Below are 14,406 nucleotides of genomic sequence, written 5' to 3' on the forward strand. Positions count from 1 at the left end.
CTCTATGAATTTCCAGGTTATCGCTGCCATGGCCAGTGAAACTTGGTAACTCCATATACTGATCATGATGATGACTAAATCACAGAAGACTTCATGAATAAAGTGGATGTTAAAAACTCTAAATGATCTTAAGATAAAAACCTTGACAGAGACTTTTTTACATTAGAATCATGGATTTAAGGAGAAACCATTTGTAAATCTAGTGAAAAGCTTGATTGTATAATCATGCCTCATAGTATCTATTTATGGGTTCTCTCAGCTGACTAATCTCACTTTCTATTCAATCAAAATTAGGTCTACAGGGAGAATTAAAAATCCTAACGGCTTTTGGTCAGATAAAAAAGACAATTCAAACTACCATGCCTTTAAGTATGACTCATGAATAAGTGCAAGTTCTATGTAAACTAGACCCAGGAGTCTGAAGATAATTCACATTTATTTCACTCTTTTTACATTGAGCATCACGTCACACATAAAGGTTTCCCATGAAGTCCTTGTATCATCACTACAATCAATAAGTAGAGAAACGTCCTTGTGATCTCTAAAGTATTAAGCAATGTCTCCTTATCCATTTTTGAAAAAGAACTTTAGGACTATGTACTAAAACCAGTGACTTACAGCCATGAACTGGAAACCACATTCTTGATTACAGCAGCTATGAAAATACAGAAATAACTAGAGGATGTACCCAGTTCAATATCTCCACAGACTTTTTAGTGCTGCTTATATATGATTTAAGTGATGGCAATCATTTGATTTCTCTGCTTCACATTTTAAGATTCTGTTTTACAGAAAGGGTTTATGGGAGGTTTATAAATACAAAAAGAGACCAGGATGCAAAGTAAGATATCACTGGAGGTGTTGAGAGACTAGATGACAACTTGGAAGGAACACTGTAGACATGATCCAAGTACAGGATAGGTGGTTAGAATAAATGACCACTGAATTCCCTTCTAACTCAGCTTTATAATTCAAAACTCAGAAGATAAATTCTGAGAGGTGGTATTAAATAAAAGGGCATCGGTTCTGGAGTTATACCCAGTTTGGAATCCCATCTCTCATCTTATTTTATAACACACAGTCTTGCTGTCTCCCAGGTTGGAATGCAATGGCGCCATCATAGCTCTCTGCTGCCTTAAACTCCTGGGCTCAAGTGATCCTTCTGCCTCAGTGGGATTACAGGCATGTGCCATGATGTCTAGCTAATTTTTTTTTTTGCGGGTAGGGACAGGGTTACTCAAGCTGCTCCTGAACTCCTGGCCTTAAGCAATCCTCCTGCCTTGAACTCTCAAAGTGCTCGGATTACAGTCTTGAGCCACTGCATCAAAACTGAGATATGACTTTAGACAAGCTAATATTTAGCCTCCCCAAAGGACAATAATAGGACCGGGTACTGGGATTCAGTGAGATAATGCATTAGTATCTGGCACATGGTAAACACTTACTATGTTACCTAATAACTTGCAGTAATAATTTACAGTGGTCAAAATCTAAATGTCATGAAATACACAACAAACACTGACTTAGGAGTTAGGTAATGTGGTTTCTACATTTGAGTCTTGTCTCTAATTGCATACAATAATCTCTAACATTATTTTCAGATACCAAATTTTGTGATGCCACATTCCAAAGGGGTTGTAATGAACTTAAAACATTTATCAGACACTGGGGATACATCAAATAAACATAATTCCAGAGTTTGTGAGTTTACAATTAGTACAGGAGATATACAAGATGTTAAGTGTGATAAGTGCTAAGACAGAGCAAGATCTGACAGGGTGTTCTGGGGGCACATAATCAAGCTCTTGGATCAGGAAAGAGGAAGTGACACAGTTGGGTGGAGAAAAAAAGACAGGTACAAAAAAATGTTCCAAGTAAAAAGAACAGTAGGTGCAGTTGGCCACATTAGAAAACTCCAACCACAAGGAGCAGTCAGAAGATTGTTGCATTTTCACATAAGAAAGGATAGTGCACTGAATGGGGACAAGAGATGGATAGGCTGGCAAAACACTCAGGACGCAGACATGGCAGTACTTTGTGATTAACTGGCTATGAGAGATCAGGGAAGTTTGAATGTAAGGAGAGATACCTAGGCTGAAAGTAATAGGTTTGAGCACCTTAGAGCATACAGGTGACTTCCTATAGCATAAAGATGGTATGTGCCTGGAAGCCATCTATAAGCTCTTATTACGATGAAGAATGTAAGAAGAAGACAGCATTCTGATGACTCCTTTATTTATTTATTTATTGAGACCAAGTCTCACTCTGTTGCCCAGGCAGGAGTGGAGTGGTGTGATCATGGCTTACTGCAGCCTTGACCTCTCAGGCCCAAGCAATCCTCCCACCTCAGCCTCCCAAGTAGCTGAAACCACAGGTGTGCACCACCATGCCCAGCAAATTATTTCTGTAGAGATAGGGTCTCCCTATGTTGTCCAGGCTGGTCTTGAACTCCTGGGCTCAAGTGATCCTCCCACCTCAGTCTCCTAAAGTGCTGGGATTATAGACATGAGCCACCATGCCCGGCCTCCAATAATATTTAAAAGAACAGACAGAAGGGAAAGCCTGCAAACTGGTCTGAGAAGCAACAACCAGCAAGGCAGAAGGAAAAACAGGAGGGAATAGTATCACAGATAACAAATATCAGTTCAAAATTAAAAACCTATCACGTATCAGTTTTAGCTTTAGTTTTAACTAAATAGTTTTAAAACTATTGAAAATCTACTTATCTACCATGATTGCAACTATTAATATATATGTATTCCAAGTCTGGGAATATGCAAACAGTAAGATGGTAATTGTTAAAAACTTGGATTAAGTATGATTATTCTTATTCTATTTTCCAAATTTCCCGGTTTGAATTTTGAAAAGGCAAACATATTACTACTACAGGAGTTGGGGTACAAATGTATTATTAAAAATAAAAAGACTTTTAGATAGAATTCTCGTATTCTGATGACCTACCAAGTTGTGCATTTTTAACCATGGTGCTAAAGAAACAGTTTATACTAGATCTGCAGACTGTTTCAACATCACTCAGAAGCAAACAAATTCTTACGGTTTTAAGCAGTACTATTATTATAGATTCAACCTTTTATTATTAATACTTAAAAATAGGGAAAAGGTTATAAGGCGTGGAGCTCATCTGAGAGTAAAATTAAACCAATAAAAAGGATATGACAAAGTACAAGAGAAAACAAAACCAAAAAATCTCATGTATCCCAAAAAATTAATTTTGCCTGATAAATGCTTTAAAAGTGGGCAAAAAAAAGAGGTTTCTCAACAGAATTATTCATAACTAAAGGCAAATGGAAAACTCTCACATAGCATTTGATAAGGGTTTTACATGCAATATATTCCACTATCCCAAGAAATATCTGCAGTTCAAAGCTGCTTTTTAAATTAATGCTTCCTAGTGTTTGCTGTTTATAAATCCTAAATATGAAAGGATGAGTTCCTTAATAACACTATTCTAATAAGTACTAAGACTTTTCTAAAAAAAAAACAAAAAACATATATTTGCATATATTCATAAGCATTAAATCTGAAAAGAATTTATTTTTAAATGCAATTAATACTTAACTTTTAGATAGTAAGTAACCTCCAACATTTATTTTTTGGCAAATACTTTAAAAGATAGTTTTGTAATGGAGGATGACCCATTGCTACTTAAGTTCAAGATAAAATCAAATTTATGAATTCACATCTTCCTACAATATAAAATTCTCCTTTATCTTATCCTTCAAGTTTTCAGAGGTTACCAGCATACCAGCATACTGATACCCAGGTTCCAGTTAGTAATAAGATTTGAATTCTAGCTCCAGAACTCAACGGCTATGTGGCTTAAGCAAGTTACTTAACTTCCCTAAGCTTTCAATTTTCTTCTCTGTAAACTGAGGATATTGATAATGTCTATTAATATATGACCTTGTGAAAATTAAATGAGATAACATGCCAAAAATATTCAGCACAGTGCCTGACACTCAGTGGCCAAAATACAACTACTTTGCAGAAAAATCCAATTGACCCTTGAGCACAGAGACTGACAGTACGAAATTCCTAAACTAAATGTGGCTTGGCTCTGATTTGTCCCATCAGTCTAATGGGCATTTATAGTAACCCAGCACTGAATAAACATCAGTAAGAGTCATAGGATCAATGTTCTCGCTAGAAATTTTTCATGAGTCATACTTAGGTGTCCAACAAGGATTGTCCTTTTGACACAAAACATTCACTAGCAATGTTTCCTAACTGTTTTTGACAGATGAAAATTTGACAAACGCCCTGAAAAAAAAAATCTGACAAATGCTCTGAACCTTTCACAGAAAAGTGAACATAAAAAAATTCTACCCAAAATTCCACATGGTTCATGATCTCCTGAGTCCCAGCCACTGAGTACTAAATATGGATATCCTATACTAGAGAAATTAGAAATTATTTTCCTGATTATCAAAGTTATGTAGATTATAGAAAATAAAGAAAATAGAAAAGTATATGGAATAAGAGATAACTTAATTAGTTTGTTGTATTTCCCTCCAGACTACTATTGATTGTAATTACTGGCTTAAGGGACTTAAGCTTACAGAATGTAATGAAATCATGGAATACTATATCAGAAACAATTTAGAATATTATTCAAAAGGCAGAATGGGCAAGGGATAAAATAACATATCTCTGGTTAAGGATAAAGTTGGAATATATATATAGTGGCCTGTTTAGCTGGTATCAACCCATACCTTCTGGCTTTTTTGGAAAATAAATAATTTCAAGTAATTCTTGACTGACATGCAGGATATGTATACCACACTTTAATGAAAACATGAATTCTACAATTATATGACCTTGGACAAATAATCCAGACTCCTTTTCTTCATCTACAAAATATGATCTTCAGATTAAAAGGTATAAGGTCTTATCCTGAGCTAAACTCTACCCTTCCAATGGTCCCCCTACAAAATACAGCTGTGTAAAACAAAGCAAAATAAGAAAGTGCACAAAACAAAGTAGTTTTTTTCTAAGCAGAATACAATTCTGAGAGAAAATTAATTTTCAGGGAATATAAAAAATGTGCAATGACTTCTAATATATCATTTTCATATGATATTAGCATCTTAGGTATTCTCAATGTAAGAACTGAAAACATTTTCTTGGCTTTATTTTAGACATTTAGAGGAAACATGTCTTTTATTAAGAAACAAAATCCTCCAAAGCAATACAATTAAGCTACATATTATTAAGAAAAATGGATTTTTTTTAAAGAAAAGATGAATATATTATTTCTCAAATATCTCCTGGTATAACACCTAGAAAGTATTTGGGTTCTTCACTATATTGTAGGCATCTACAGCAGATGCAATAGCAATATTTTAATAATCTTACTATAATACAGGATTTCACTTTCTTTTTTTTAAACTGATGTATTTAGTAAACACCACTGCAAAGATACAGTCTTCAGCCTCAAGAGACTTTGAAAGGCTTACATACTCCAAATATTTAAAATTCCACGTTTTAACTTAATATTTAATACTGTACTCTTACACAATGTGCTCATTTTGTTCATAAATATTCATCTCAATACAATAACATCAGGTATAATACATAAAATCTAAGCCATTAAGTCTTACCAATTTATGACCTGATGACACTCTTGTGGACAACATTCAGTCCTTAGAAGCTAGAATAACCCTCCAACCATGTGAGGGCATCACAACTTTTAAACTTTCGGCTTTCGATCATTATTATGTCACATTCCTCCTCCGATGCTGAATTCTAAAAAAAATTCTAGCAAAGAGTTTAAGTAAATAAGTGTTTTAATCAAATAGCCTTTAAAAATCTTTTATAGCAAAATTCTATGTTTTACCATGATTATACAACTGCTATTTTGTACTTTAAAAAATGAAAATAAATTTCATATTTGATCTGGAAAATTCAAACTTTAAATTTCAACATGGATTTTCAGGCCATCAGGATACTTGTTAGTAGAGAGTAAAGTAGAAATGGAACCAATTAAAGGTTTAAGATCATAATCCAGAAATTATGATTTAACACCATAACCTGATACAGACAGCTTTGTAGTCCTGTAGAACAGCATTTGAGTTCTATTGTTTGGTCCACATCCATGTATATGAGTTTCTTATTTTATTTTATTTTATTTATTTATTTTGAGACGGAGTCTCACTCTGTCGCCCAGGTTGGAGTGCAGTGGCGCGATCTTGGCTCACTGCAACCTCCATCTCCTGGGTTCAAGCAATTCTCCTGTCTCAGCCTCCTGAGTAGGTGGGATTACAGGCAAGTGCCACCACGCCCGGATAATTTTTTTTTTTTTTTTTTTTTTTTGTATTTTTAGTAGAGACAAGGTTTCACTATGTTAGCCAGGATGGTCTCCATCTCTGACCTCGTGATCTACCCACCTCGGCCTCCCAAAGTGCTAGGATTACAGGCATGAGCCACCATGCCTGGCCGAGTTTCTAGACTTACAGCATGGGTGGCTGGATCAGTAACAATCCATACCGATCATTTCAGTGCTTAAGAAAGAATTCCATTTTTATATCTAAATCTTCATCTGTCTCTACTATCCCCGATTTTGAAAACAGACAACATAATGGCAAGAATTAAATTTTATTATGTGCTTTATGTAACTGACATAACAATGTATCCTATGCAGCAGTGGTCCCTATTGCTCATCTGTATATGGGCAGGGAAGAAAACTGGAGGTAGGAAGATTTAATAATGGCAAAAATCACTTCATTAAAAATATCATGTTAAATTTATTAAATTTTACCAGAAAGTTTTCAGTTGGGCATCTATGCTAATCACTGAATAATATCATTAATAACATTTTCTGTCTGATAAGAATGTACATTTATATTTTTGGTTGCCAGTAATCCACAGAAAAGGAAACCTATAGATTTGTGGGCATAGTTTTGCCTAAATTAACCCCCTAAACAGAACACTATAAAGGGGCAGAGGAGATGGGGGAAAAAGAAAAGGGCCCTTACTGAAGATGATCAATACGCATAAAGCTATAGAAAACTGAAAGACAGCATTGCTCTGCAGCTATCTAAAAAGATACTTGACCCGAATGTACAGGTTGGGTCATGCTGTTGCAGATTTTAACTTTCAATGGAACTTTTCTATTACACATGGTCACTTAAGTCTCTCACACAGCCTGAAAAACTATTAGAATTTTTCCAATATAATCTTTCCAAATGTAATCTCACAACACATTTGACTTCAATATAAATCATACAACTTTATTTTGTCTTCTGTGAAAGCACAGCCTTATAATGTAATCACCTGGTGAAGGCAAAAATCCGTATTTATGAGGATAAGTAGTTTAAAGTTGTGGTCATTTCATTAGTGTATTACCAAACGTTTTTAGAAAGTGTTAATAAAACTCTTATCTCCTATCAACCAATATACTAAAAATTTTTAAATCTTTTGAAGATGTACTTTTTATAGGACAAACATACAGTCATATTTAGTAAAGTAAATACTTCCTGAAATACTTATCTATAATGTTGGTAAATCTGCTTGTCTGCAAGGCTTTGATTTAAGGTCATTTAAAGGGCCGACTGCTTGACCCTTTGTTAAAGGGCCTGCCAACAAAAAAGCCTTGTTATGGTAAATGCTTAGAAAGTCTTTTTGGAAGATACAATTAAACCAGTCATGTGAAGCAGTTATTTTACTACGAAAACGTAGAAAAAAATTTTTTTTTAAGAGTGTGTACATTACACAAATGTACGGTTAAATCAGGACTTTAGAACTGTATACATTTTAAAAGATACAAAACTTATGTATCAAAATTTTCCTAAGCATATATTTTCAAAACTAGTTGTTACCAAGTACAGGGTCATATTCCAAGAGTTTAAATCATTAAATTCCAACATGTAGGACATCCTTATTAACAACCTGAAATGAAACTGGGTAAAGTGGTTACAGATGAACAGCGTTCAGATTAACCAGATACCCTTTAAAATTTAAAATTAGAATTCTTCCTAAAAATGAATACTTAATGAGAAAATTGTACTAATATTATCAATCATAATCTTGATTCTCTGGCAAGACTGCTACCAAAACCAAATCCCATATATTCTCTACAGTTATTTATCATTTCCTTTTGTGAGAAGGTGAATCTATATTAAAAGAAAAAAACAGTGAAAGGGGAGGAAGGTGGATGATTTATAATTTCCACGTAATTACTTGAAAATGGATAAGCTAACTCAAACAGGTCTACAAGAGTTCTTAAAGGAACTTGGTTTTCTAATGAATGTGCTTATCTTAGTTTGATAGAAAATTTTGTTTTCAGGTTTAAACCATATTTCCTTAAAAGATTCTGAAAATTCTACAAGACTATCCACTAATATAGCCATATTTTCACCCTGCTGTTCAAAAAAGTTCACTACATTGTTTGGAGAAATCCTAGCCATGATAAAACAATGCTTGGTCAGAAATACTTATTTTTAAATGGAGAAAGGGGGCAAACAGGGCAACTCTTTATGTCCTCCAATAAATAACACAGAGTCATTCCATAGGTTATACATTGAAAAAACAAGCTTTAAAATATCAAAGATAAATTTACTTTAAAAATTAGTACAAATGTACCTAAATAAAAATAAAACTGCTGGGAAGACAGTATGTCCCAAAAAATTAACATATAAAAAGACGGGCCAGGTGCACTGGCTCACGCCTGTAATCCCAGCACTTTGGGACACCAAGGTGGTGGATCATCTGAGGTCAGGAGTTCAAGACCAGTCTGACCAACATGGAGAAACCCCATCTTGACTAAAAAATACAAAAATTAGGCAGGCATTGTGGTGGGCACCCATAATCCCAGCTACTCAGGAGGCTGAGGTAGGAGAATCGCTTGAACCCGGGAGGTGGAGGTTGCAGTGAGCCAAGATCGCACCACTGCACTCCAGCTTGGGTGACAGAGCAAGACTCCATCTCAAAAAATAAAATAAAATAAAAAAGACACATATAAAAAGACACACAACACACAATGACAAGAAACTTCATCTATCTGTGGTTGATCCAAGATATCATTTAAGACACAATTAGCTATACCAGAAACTAAATATATATAAGCATATATATACATATATAAGCATATGTACATATATACACATACATATATAAGCATAAGTACATGTATACACATATATAAAGTGTTGGGTATTTATGCATTAAATCAAATGCACCTATTGGTAGAAGAAACACAAAATATACAACTTTAAGAATTTCATTAATACAGCTTTGAAAAACAGCTCTAAGAAGATAGGCTATTGGTATTTTTAACATGCTTATTTTCAAATGATTTATACACTTGATCCTTTCAAAAGGAGTAGAAACAGCTTATAAAGAAGGCAAAGGAAAAAGATATTGAAATTAAAGGTAGAGCTCCCTCTAAAAACTGAAAATCAAAGTAAGTGTAAGCCAGTTACATAACACTCAAATATATGTATAATAAGGAACCGCATGTTTTGTTAGCAGAAAGCTGAATATTTGGGTTGGACACAGTGGCTCACACCTGTAATCCCAGAACTTTGAGAGGCCAGGGCAGGGTGGATCACTTGAAGACAGGAGTTTGAGACCAGCCTGGCTAGCGTGCTGAAACCCCGTCTTTATGAAAAGTACAAAAATTAGTAGGGCCTGGTGGTGGCGCCTGTAATCCCAGCTATTCGGGAAGCAAGAGAATCACTGAAATCTGGAAGGCAGAGGTTGCAGTGAGCCAACATTGTGCCACTGCACTCCAGCCTGGGTGGCAGAGCAAAACTCTGTCTCAAAAAGAAAAAAAAAAAAGCCTCCTATTTTTTGACTCAGAGCTTAATAATAGCTAACACAAAAGAAACGGAACATTTATTTATATATTTATTGAGATAGAGTCTCACTCTGTGGCCCTGGAGTGCAGTGGTGCAATCTCGGCTCACTGCAACCTCTACCTTGTGAGTTCAAGCAATTCTTATGCCTCAGCCTCCCAAGTAGCTGGGATTACAGGCATGCGCCATCACACCCGGCTAATTTTTGTATTTTTTGTAGAGACGAGGTTTTGCCATGTTGCCCAGGCTGGACGCAACTCCTGAGCTCAAGCAATCTGCCCACCTTGGCCTCCCAAAGTGCTGGGATTACAGGCATGAGCCATCATGCTCGGGAGAAATAGAACTTGTAAAGAGACTGTAATATATTACGCTTTTTGAAGAGATGGTATCTCTTATTTCTTGAAACAAAAGTAGTTACGACCACTCTAGAAAAACACATTTAGCAACATTTTCTGGACTAAGTACTATCTAAAATAAAAACAGCTACTACAAATAAACGCAGAAATTTTCTGAAGACCAATGGTTAGCATCACTGTGAACAGGAGTGTTATTAGCCAGACACTGCAACTCTTTTCCCTCTTTGTTCCCCTTCCAATAGTGTGTAGGACTAGGGAAAATATACCTCATTAGCAGGCAGATAAGTAGAAAGATGTTTCTGTCTTCTACGACAAAGGTTACATATATTCTGAACATCTTGCTATTGGTAGAAAATATGTAGCTACTATGGATACCACCATTAGTATTGATACTGAAGTCACAAAGAAAATTCTCAATATGTGGCCATATAAATAGCTGAGGACACTGACAGCCATGCTGCCCGCATACATAATTTAACTTAGTGAAGACACCACTATTTTTGGGCTAAATATCACACAATTAAGAGGTGAAAAACACAATAGCACCTTCCAAATCTTTTATTATTTATAACCAACAATCTTCAAACTTTGAAACAAGTGGGAGATAAACTGGCATAAAAATGTTATTTCTTAAGGATATTTACTAATGGATAAACTCTAAATTATTATCACTTATTTAAATTTATTTCTGTCAAATATGAAAAATACTTTAGAAGTAGCCAACTAAAGCTTAAACACAGGAGCTAATTTTTGGTAAGCTAAGGCATTTAAAAGCTCTGTATCAATCACAAAAATCTAATATATTCCCTGATTTGAGTAACTTGGAATATTATGAGCATGTTTAGGCACACAAACTAAAAGAATGTCAGGCTAGAATACAGTCAGTCATCTCTTTCTTCTACCTCTACCTACCACCCCAAATCTTAATAAAAATAAAAAATTAAAATAATTCCATTAATATTTCTTTCTTCCCAAAAGGTTGCCCAACTGTGGACTTAACACAACTGAAGAGGTATGAATTTAAAATTTTAAATTGCTGAGGACTAGAATGGAAAAACAAAACAACAAGAATGACAAAACCCAAAAAGATGCTCTATGTTTATCCTGGTTCAACAATTCCAGGTTCCTTAAATTTCCTTCTTGTCTGAACAAGTTCAGTTAGTTTTTTTTTTTAAAGCTCTGCAATAGAATTTTAGATTCTGTAGAAAAAAATACATTGAGTTTGGCAAATTAGATCATATGTACACACATACATACACTTTTCTGTTCTATTCAAAGCCTTGGTTTACTCAAAATCTACTTGATGAAAAGTTAAAAGAATTGAATAAATGAATAAATAAATAATAAAGAGACCTTACCAGCTATTCCCACCTTTTTCAAAACTGTTTCTCAAATTTCACCTGAAAATAATTATCAAAACATCTCAAAATAGGCTGGGATGACTTAGGTTGAGAAATTTATTAAATAACATTAAATTTACTAAAGAGGAAGGTGGTAGACGTATTAGCAGAAAGCATATATAATGGTGGGTGAGCAGTTAAGAAATAATTTCTCTTTGCCAATTCTGAAATCTAGTAATGTGCTGAAAATAGATGTCAGAATGTCTAGTGTCCCACTTCAGCTAGCCATAGAAAAGCTTAGAGAAGAGATGTTTAGGGTTCAGTGAAACACCACTTCGAATAATGAGATTTGGATTTGTGGTTAAAAATCTCACAGCAGACAAGACACCTAACACAACTACCAGAATAAAACTAAGAGGATACAACAGAATATAAAGGATAGCAATACATAATTTGCAAACCCAAATGGTGATGTAAAATGTCTTTAAAATTATACTATTTTTTCCAACTCAAAATAATTAAAAGCCCAATTTAATACATACATACAAAAATCACAGTACAGAAAGGGAAGTACATGAATATACTTCAATTTCTATTGTAATGGATACATTAATATACAAATGTTCTCCTAGTCTTGCCACCCACCACCCCAACTTTGAGCAATAAAAGACCTCCCCTTATAAAACTTCACCAATTCTAGTATTTGTTTCAGCTGGATTTTAGGCAGTACTCCCTTGCCTCCCAATACTTCCAATAATAGAAACTAGCTAAGCAAATACATTTTTTTCTAGTATTTTATCCAAAACGTTAATACTGCCTTTTTTGTAAATATCTAAATTTTAAATAATCCTATAGGTGACTAATACAAGTACTCACATATTCAAACAAGACAGGAGGGGAAAAAGACAACATAAGTATAATTGGTGAACCTATACTGGCTCTTCTAATAGGTTAAAAAATGGTTATGAAGGATATTATTGTAATAACTGACAAAATCTGAATATGCACTGTATATTTGTATTTGATAACAGCACATTAATATAAGATACCCTCAATTTGGTAATTATATTGTTGTTAAGAGAATAATCTTCTTAGGAAACATACGCTGAAGTATTGAAGTTAAATGGATATGGTACTTCCTATCCACTTTTTTTTTTTCTTGAGACGGAGTCTCACTCTGTCACCCAGGCTGGAGTGCAGTGGCGCAATCTCGGCTCACTGCCAGCTTCACCTCCTGGGTTCACACCATTCTCCTGCCTCAGCCTCCCGAGTACCCAGCACTACAGGTGTCTGCCACCATGCCTGGCTAATTTTTGTATTTTTAGTAGAGATGGGGTTTCACCTTGTTAGTAGTTCCTAAAATAATGTTAGGATGATAAAGCAAATATGACAAAATGTTAACAAACATTGAATCTTGGTAAGAAGATTTAATTCTCTGCACTATTCTTGTAATTTTTCTGTAAATTTCAAATTATTTCAAAATAAAGATTCAGACATTTCTCTTCTTTTTGATAGGAAAATAATATCCTCAGAATGTTCTAATCTCTAAGACCAATCATCCTCTTCAGACTTCCTTCTGTTCTCTAAATACAGGTGATATTGCCCAAGGTCCTGGCTGGACCCTTTACCCTACTCTAATCTTTGGCAACCTTGGCCTTTCCTAAAGCTTGAACTCTACTAAAACATTCTTAAATCTCAACTAGCTTTAATTTCTATATCAAGCTGCAAGTCTGCAGCCTCAGCTGCACACCAAATATTTTCACTTTGACTTTGTACCAGCCAGTTTTTTGGATGTCCTTATCCAAAAAACAGCTAAAACCAAAAACCTCATCACTACTTCCTCCTTCCCAAACTAATTCTTTCACTAATACTTCCTAACAATACCAGCATTCCCTCAGTCAATTAGGTTTGGCACTTTGGAGTGAGGTTCGACTGCTCCCCTATCATGACCAGTCAGTTGTAAAATCCTGCAATTCCTATCTCATCCCCACTGCCTAATTCAGGCTTCAGTACCTTTCTAGAATCACCGTCTCTAATCTAACCGCTCTCCTCTCCTGTCTTCAAATATGTTATACACCCACCAAATTTAATTTTATCCTTATCATATAAGCCCAGTACTTTCATAGTGGCGCACAGTATTTCCTCTAACTGGAATGATCCCTTCCCCTCAGTTCTTTAATTCTGCGTGACCAAATTCTACCCACCTTTCAGTTTCCAACTCAAAAGCCACCTCTTGAAGAAACTTTGATCAATCCCTCCAGCTGTACTTGAGAGACATGAAGTGCTTACATTTTATATGTTATCACTTTCAATCATGTGATAATGTCTTTACTATTTTCCATTATTAACACCAAGCTCATTGAAAGATGCTACTAAATCTTACTGTTTCTTCTAGTATTTAATTACAGGAGAACAAGCTTTTGCTGAGTCAAGTAATTGCAAACGTTCCTGATATTTTCCCTTAGATTCATTCAGAGCTACTCTAAAAAAGTGAGATTTTTAAGGTTTTAGAGTCTTTTGGTTGGAAAAGGTGATCTAAGACCACTTAGGATAGTAACAGGAAAATGCCTTAAACAGCAAGTATCTATAATTTGGGACAAACATGTATTGGTAAACAGACTACTTTATAATATGACCAAGCATCTAATACTTTACTGAGCTTCCCAAGTAGCTTTTCAGAACATTGTAGGCACGGGTTTCAAACAGTTTCAAGTGGCTTCTTTCATCTTTCATTAAAATTCCAATGACCTACATTCACTACACTCTACATACAATTGTATTTCTTTCCTACCTACTACTCTTATTTCCAGATCAACAAGAATTTGAATTTTTGAGAGCATCAATTTCATAACCAACCATGTGGCTTTTAAAAACTTGGAGGCCTGGTTTTCCCTA

General features: G+C 34.9%; 1 protein-coding gene across 5 annotated transcripts in view; it reads right to left on the reverse strand.

Moving 5' to 3' along the window:
- The window catches only part of TSC22D2 (TSC22 domain family member 2), a 65,908-nt gene that overhangs the window by 29,407 nt on the left and 22,095 nt on the right, over positions 1–14,406 (reverse strand). Inside the window, exon 2 of one of the 5 annotated variants that reach the window (XR_004056836.1) lies at positions 5,622–5,778. The exons of the other annotated variants lie outside the window; for them this stretch is intronic. The gene's annotated coding sequence lies outside the window, so the exon portion shown is untranslated. The remainder of the gene's footprint in view (positions 1–5,621; positions 5,779–14,406) is intronic. 5 annotated transcript variants of the gene reach the window in all.

The sequence above is a fragment of the Rhinopithecus roxellana genome, chromosome 1, assembly GCF_007565055.1.
Source record: "Rhinopithecus roxellana isolate Shanxi Qingling chromosome 1, ASM756505v1, whole genome shotgun sequence".
Taxonomy (NCBI): domain Eukaryota; kingdom Metazoa; phylum Chordata; class Mammalia; order Primates; family Cercopithecidae; genus Rhinopithecus; species Rhinopithecus roxellana.